We start from the raw sequence: 8,186 nt of genomic DNA, 5'->3' as shown, positions 1-8,186 counted from the left end.
GGTCGGCAGATGCCCCTGGCAATATTTTGCAAATGAATTATCACTTGAACTTCAAGTTCACATTTTCTTATACGAGGATCTAGATGTACTCATAATAATTCATTCCACGTATCACTTTTTCAGCTGCCCATTTTCTCCCCTTAATGTTGGGATTACCAACACATTTTCCAACCTTCTTTGCGAATCCATCTTTGTGCATTGTGCTGGGATAATTAAATCATATCGCACATCCATATTTTTAGATGGAAGTTATTTGGTTCTTGACCCTGAACCAATTATGACAGGGAGAATTTTTCATAACTTGTTGGCTAAATGCGTACAAGTGCTGTTGTATATTAAATAATACACCTCATACCAAATTTCTATTTGGGATTTTTGTTCTCATAACCAATGGTTTAGCTATAATTGGAGGCATACAACTTCTGCTAAACCAACTTAGATTTTAACCAACATTATCAAGATAAATCATCATAATTTATATTCTGGAACTGTGCTCTAGTAGTTTGAGCAATCAACCTTGCAAATCCAAATTGCAAGTTGATAACAAACGCATATGTGACCATACAATAGATGCATCTATTAAAATCATATAATAGTAAACGGTCCACATGGCAGGTGACTGGGCATATATATATATATATATATATATATATATATATNTATATATATATATATATATATATATATATATATATATATTACCTTTTATACGTTCCAAAAATCAGGGAATACAATCCCAACCCCAGTTGGTATAGTAATCAGTTTATCATGAGAATAAGTCGTACATGAGAATTCTCGAAGAATATCCTAATTCTTCAATATATGCCAATGTGAATTCTCAATTATTTTTCGCATCATAATTGAACCGGGATAGTCAAAAGGTCGTGCCAACTAATATTTGTTTCAGTAAACCTCTAGTTTACTTGTGGCATGTGATTTCATCAGCATGCTTATACTTGTATAGTACAAATAGAAGAAAAATCGGGTAACCTTCATATTTACCCGGTATGTTATAGTAATATGAAGATAATCGATTTTCCTTTCATTTATAGTCTCAATATGCCAACCACTTTGGCTAATACATTTGAAACTCAAAAAGTTTCTTTTGAGACTTACTGCTATATCAATGTCATGGACAATTTTATTTACCCGGGCAGTAACAAATTAGCTCTTCCGGAGCTCTTAATTAATTTTGTACTACAAGACTTTTTTTTCTCACCATCTATATGGTAAATGTCTCCTTCACGGAGAAAAATTAAATTATTATAGTCATGGTCAATCATCATAAGCAAAATCAGTTCTTGCTTTACTTTTGCCTTTAATAACTTTTTATAATGCATGTCAAAATATTTTTGGCGTACCACATGTACGTGACCAATGACATATTCATGTAACCATACAGTAATATTCATTATCTTTGTTTCTCTCAAACCTCCCTTAGAGGTGAGTTGTGGTGTGTATCCAATCATGCATTACACGTCTTTATTCATTACTTTTATCACATATTGTTACATTCACCTTCAGGAATGAATCTGCATTCTCAATGCTTATCAAAAGTCACATTCTCTTCAAAGAATGGAGTATAATTATCGCGACGTGCTTTATAAATATTTCATACCAGTTTGATGGTAAATATTTTCTTCACCTTTTGAAGGATTACTTTGAGAACCCTTATTGTTCTCCTTTTATAGTTACCATAGTGATGACAATTATTATTTCGTCGCTTGCCATTGTATTGGGGAAAATTATATTTATGTATATGGCGACGTGTCATGACATATAGACTAGTCAAACAGTCAAAGAAATAAGGTTGGTTAACAGATACGAGCAACATTAGATACGTGTAAATTAAATGGAGGGGTGCGAGCTGCGAGCAGTCATACAAGTAATTCAACGCTCGTACCTATTCAAGACATTTGAAACTCAAAGATAGTGAAGAATCAAAGGAATGAATCTGACAGCAAAAAGGAGCCCAGATACAGCATTTAATGAGTATTAATTATTGGAAACGTTAGAAAATATGTATTTAATGTATATGATTATATAATGTAACATTTAAAGTCATTAATTATCCATAATAGCATTATTAGGACAAAGTTAAGGCTCGTATCCCAAAAGAGCTATAAAAAGGGAAGAAACAAATAAATGTAGGAGGAGGTGACTATTGGAATATACTTTGATTTACCAGCTTTCATACTTGGTTATTCTAAAATTTCTTTCTTTATTTACTTTTTTGATTATCAGTAACCCGAGTCTTCTAATTTCTAGCTTTGACTAAAAATTTATTTTTTTTGGTTAAACAAATTGGTTCCGTTACCGGAAATCTGATAATCAAGTATATCTCAACCTAATTTTCTTGATTGCATCAATCATGTCGAAGAACAATGACAACACTCAAGGAAATCCAGAAATTCAAACGATCCAGTAACTTCAGGGAGACTCTCCACGAGGCTCTCCACAAGGTTCTCCACGAGGCTCCCCACGACGGTCTCGTGAAGGCACTCCTGATGGATCTCACACAGATGGACAGGCTCAATTCGAAAATGTTGAAACCATGAATGAGGCTTTGCAAAAACTTATTGCCTCTCAAGTCAATAAAGCTCTTCAAGCTTTTGTTAGCCAATTACCTGCTGTTCCACCCACATCTACTCCAAACAACAACACTTTGGAGAATCCTCGTTCAAGATTGGTTAATTCAGGCAGCGGTGAAACCCCTAGTGAAACACAAGAGAGAGACCCAGGTAATCCAGTTAACTCTGATTTACAAAATCTAGTACTAACCTTGCAGAAACAGCTTAAGGAGCAAAATGAACGCATAGAGCAAATACCTGGAGTACCGTCCGTGATCAAGGGAGTATGTATAGATAAATATTCCCAACAACCATGGAAGCCAAGTGCTGCTCCCCTCTCAATTCCAAAGAAGTTTAAGATGCCTGATATTCCAAAGTATGATGGTACATCAGATCCACGAGATCACGTTACTGCATTCACAACAGGTGTCAAGGGCAATGATTTGACTAAGCAAGAGATTGAGTCGGTCTTGGTCAAGAAATTCGGTGAAACACTCACTAAAGGGGCCTTAACATGGTATTCTCTTTTACCTGAAAATTCTATAAATTCGTTTGCTGAGCTTGCAGATTTATTTATCAAAGCACACTCGGGAGCTCAAAAAGTTGAAAAGCGAATGGAAGACATCTTCAAAATCAAGAAAGAAGACTCAGAGTTGCTTAGAGAGTTCGTAGATAGATTTCAACGGGAAAGAATGACGCTGCCACGAGTACCTGACAATTGGGCAGCCATAGCCTTTGCTAGTAATTTGAATGAGAAGAGTTCAGAAGCCACGAGGCGACTCAAAGAAAGCCTTCGAGAATTCCCAGCAACAACGTGGAATGATGTCTACAACAGATAAAGTACAAAGATAAGGATTGAAGAAGATATTATTTTACGACATAAAACAGAAGAAAAGGTAAGCTCAAGGCGTGTGGAAAATGAAAAGAGATCCGGTAAAAACAGATACGAGCCATACATGGGACCTGCGGGGAAAGACTCACGATCAAGGCAAGATAATCAAAGGTGCGATCACAAACCTAGAAACAAGGAGTCAGGCTCCTCATCGAGGTTCGGAAATTACTGAAACACACGCGGGTCACGAGACGATGATGGAAGTCTAAAGGCAAGGTTCGGTGGTTACACCTTCAACGTAAGCACCTCTGAACTCGTGGCTGTTTTAAGAAGCATGGGAGATAAGGTACGATGGCCAAAGGAAATGCGATCGAATCCGAACAGACGAAACCCTGATCATTGGTGCGAATTTCATAACGATCATGGGCATAAAACAGCAGATTGCAGGTTTCTGCAAGGTGAAGTTGTTCATTTGTTAAAACAGGGGTATCTTACTGAGTTGTTCAGTGACAAAGGTAAACAAGCATACATGAAGAATAGGCAGGAGCCTCCAAAACCACCTTCGCCCAAGAGAACTGTCAACGTTATAAGTGGAGGTGAAGAGATCAATGATGTATCATATAAAAAGGTTTCAAAAGTGACAATTACCCACGGGAAGCGGCCTCGACATGTACTGGAAGAGGAGAATGTTATATTCAACAACGCAGACGCCGAGGGACTCATAACTCCGCATAACGACGCACTGGTAATATCTTTACTTGTACATGACACTAACGTAAAACGAGTTTTGGTTGATCCAGGTAGTTCTGTAAACATTGTTTTAATACGAGTATTGCGCGAGATGCAAGCGGAGGATAAATTAATTCCAAAGGCGCATACTTTGTCGGGATTTGATAACTCTAGTGTTGTAACAAAAGGGGAGGCAATACTTACTACATTCGCAGAAGGCGTCGTTAAAGATACCAAATTTCAAGTTGTAGATATGGAAATGGCTTACAATATGATTCTTGGGAGGCCATGGATTCATGACATGGAAGCTGTTCCTTCAACTTTACATCAAGTTATTAAATTCCCATCTCCATGGGGAATATGCCAAATCAAAGGCGATCAACAAACATCTAGAAGCATCAATTCCGTTGCAGATTCAACTGTTAAGGGTGAAGACAAATAGCAATTACAGAATTTAGGTGAGGGTAACACGGAGTCAACCTCACCTGAGCAAAAGCAAACAGATCTGGATTCAAGACCTGATACCATTCAAGAACCGGAGGAGAATGAGAACATCAAAACAACGATAGAAGAGCTAGAGTCCGTGGTGTTATTTGTACATTAGCCCGAGAGAAAAGTGTACATAGGAGCTAATCTTAGCCCGGAGGTAAAACGTAAATTGATTGAATTTTTAAAAGCTAATGCAGACTGTTTTGCTTGGTCCCATTCTGACATGACAGGGATACCACCGGAAGTCACAACTCATAAGTTGAATGAAGATCCATCATATCCTCCCGTCAAGCAGAAGAAAAGAAAGCAAGGAATTTTCAAAAATAAGGTGATTCAAGAGGAAGTTCAAAAGTTGCTAAAAATTGGTTCAATTCGTGAGGTAAAATATCCTAACTGGTTAGCTAATACTGTTGTGGTTCCTAAGAAGAACGGTAAGTGGCGAGTCTGTGTAGATTACACAGACCTTAATAAAGCCTGTCCAAAAGATTCCTTTCCTTTACCGCACATAGATCAGTTAATTGATGCTACTGCAGGGCATGAGCTATTAAGTTTTTTAGATGCATATTCAGGCTATAATCAAATCAAGATGGATCCAGGAGATGAAGAAAAAACTTCTTTTATAACAGACAGGGGGACTTACTGTTACAAGGTAATGCCCTTCGGTCTTAAGAATGCAGGTGCAACGTATCAAAGGTTGGTCACCCAAATGTTTCAAGAACATTTAGGTAAAACCATGGAAGTGTATATAGATGATATGCTAGTTAAGACCCAACATTCAGAAGGTCATATATCACACCTATCCACGTTTAAAATTTTATGAAAATATAATATGAAGTTAAATCCAGAAAAATGTGCATTTGGTGTGGCATCGGAAAAATTTTTAGGTTTTCTTGTTTCTAACCGTGGTATTGAAGTGAATCCTGCACAGATTAAAGCCATTGAAGAAATTCCAGATATACTTTCCAACAAGAAAGAGGTTCAAAGACTGACAAGAAGAATCGCAGCTTTGGGAAGGTTCATTTCTAAATCATTAGAAAAATGTTTTAAATTCTTCTCGGCTCTTAAGAAGCAGGATCATTTTGAATGGCATGAGGAGTGTCAACAAGCACTTAGAGATTTGAAAATATACTTGTCAAATCCACCTTTGCTAGCAAAACCCAAGGCTGGGGAGAAACTTTTTATCTACCTTGCTGTTTCAGAAGTTGCGGTAAGCGCGGTTTTGGTTCGAGAGGAGCAGGGTAAACAATCCCCTATCTATTATGTTAGTAAATCTTTGTTAGATGCAGAGACACGGTATCCACAATTGGAAAAATTAGCACTTGCTCTAATCATGGCATCTAGGAAGTTAAGACCTTACTTTCAATGTCATCCCATTGTTGTAGTAACTGCATACCCCCTACGTAATATATTGCATAAACATGAATTCTCAGGAAGGTTAGCTAAATGGGCCATAGATCTAAGTGAATATGAAATCACGTACTTACCTAGAACAGCAATAAAATCACAGATATTAGCTGATTTCGTCGCTGACTTTAACCAAGGGATGCAATTAGAAGCAGAAAAAGAGGTACAAGTACTTAATGGGGCTAATCCAGGAACATGGACCTTATTTACTGATGGCTTATCTAACGTAAAAGGTGCAGGATTATGAATTGTTTTAGTACCACCTACAGGTTAAATTATTAGGCAAGCTATTAAATGTCATTCCGTAACTAACAATGAAACATAGTATGAAGCTGTGATTGCAGGTTTAGAATTGGCACGAGAACTTGGTATAAATCAAGTAATGATCAAAAGTGACTCGCAACTCGTGGTTAATCAAATGCTGGGGACTTACACAGCTAGGGAAGCAAGGATGCAACAGTACTTGGAAAAGGTACGGGAATTGATAAAGCAATTCCAAACTTGGAAGGTCATACAGATATCGAGGGATGAAAATGTTGAAGCAGATGCCTTAGCTAATCTCGCATCCGCAGCTGATGTAGCAAAAGATGCAAATGCTGTAGTTATACATTTATTTCATTCAGTTCTCGATCCAGATATGAATGAGGTAAATTTCAATAACTTAACTTGGGATTGGAGAAACGAAATCGTTTCTTTTTTACAGTATGGTACCATCCCCAATGACAAGAAGCAAGCGCATGCACTTCGAAAAAAGGCTGCTCGTTACTGTTTAAAATAAGGGAATCTTTATCGTAAGATGTTCGGTGATCCATTAGCAAGATGCTTTCTCAAACGGAGTATGTAATGAGGGAAATACATGAGGGGCATTGCGGGAATCACACAGGAGGAAGATCACTGGTAAGAACCTTGATTAGAGCAGGATATTACTGGCCTAAAATGGAGGAAGAAGTGGAAAGTTTTGTAGCTAAATGTGATAAATGTCAAAGGTACGGTAACAACATGCATAGACCTGCGGAGTTGTTATATCCGGTCATATCACCATGGCCATTCATGAAGTGGGGAATGGATATCGTGGGTCCATTACCACAAGCAAAAGGACATGTAAATTTTTTGCTCGTACTTACTGATTACTTCACTAAATGGGTAGAGGCAGGAACATTTAAACAGGTACGAGAAAAGGAGGTCAAAGACTTCATTTGGCGTAATATCATCTGCCGATTTGGTGTACCAAAGGAGATTGTATGCGACAATGGCCCTCAATTTATCAGAGCTCAAATCACTAAATTTTTTGAGAGCTGGCAAATTAAGAGAATCACATCTACACCTTATCACCCAGTAGGCAATGGGAAAGCAGAGTCGACGAACAAAGTCATAATCAACAATTTGAAGAAACGTTTAGAGGAATCAAAGGGTAATTGGCCTGAAGTGTTACCCGGAGTTTTATGGGCATATCGCACGACAACAAAGACGAGCACATGTGAAACTCCTTTCTCTTTAGTTTATGGAGCTGAAGCATTAATCCCAGTTGAAATAGGAGAACCGAGTACAAGATTCTCACAAGCAACACAAGAGTCTAATGATGAAGATATGCGGGTCAATTTGGATCTACTGGAAGGCAAGAGAGAAGCCGCATTAATAAGAATGGCAGCACAAAAGCAAGTGATCGAACGATATTACAACAGGAAAGCACGACTGCGATACTTCAAAACTGGGGACTTCGTGCTTAAAAAAGTTTTTCAATCTACAAAGGCAGCCAACGCGGGTAAACTAAGTCCAACCTGGGAAGGACCCTACAGAGTTCGAGATATTGCAGGAAAAGGAGCATACGAGTTGGAAACAATGGACGGGAAGGTGCTTCCTTCACATTGGAATGCAGTTCATTTGAAGAGATACTACTTCTAAGGAAAAATCCACGGTCAGGTATCACCATGTTAAATTATATTTTTTTTAAATTGTTAAACTTTTACTAACGATTTTAGATGATAGGCAAAACGCTAACCCGTACTAAATGATGAGTCACGACCTGTAAGGCAAAATGGAATAAACTAAAATTCCTAGCCCAGGGTTACAATTATTCTGATAGAAGTATACACGGGTTAAGCAGTCTTCATCTATAATCGCACCCCCGAGTCCCGTATGTATTTCCTTTTCAGGAAAAGGAC

Source organism: Nicotiana attenuata, unplaced genomic scaffold, assembly GCF_001879085.1.
Source record: "Nicotiana attenuata strain UT unplaced genomic scaffold, NIATTr2, whole genome shotgun sequence".
NCBI lineage: Eukaryota > Viridiplantae > Streptophyta > Magnoliopsida > Solanales > Solanaceae > Nicotiana > Nicotiana attenuata.
Note: the sequence above shows the minus strand (reverse complement) of the source record.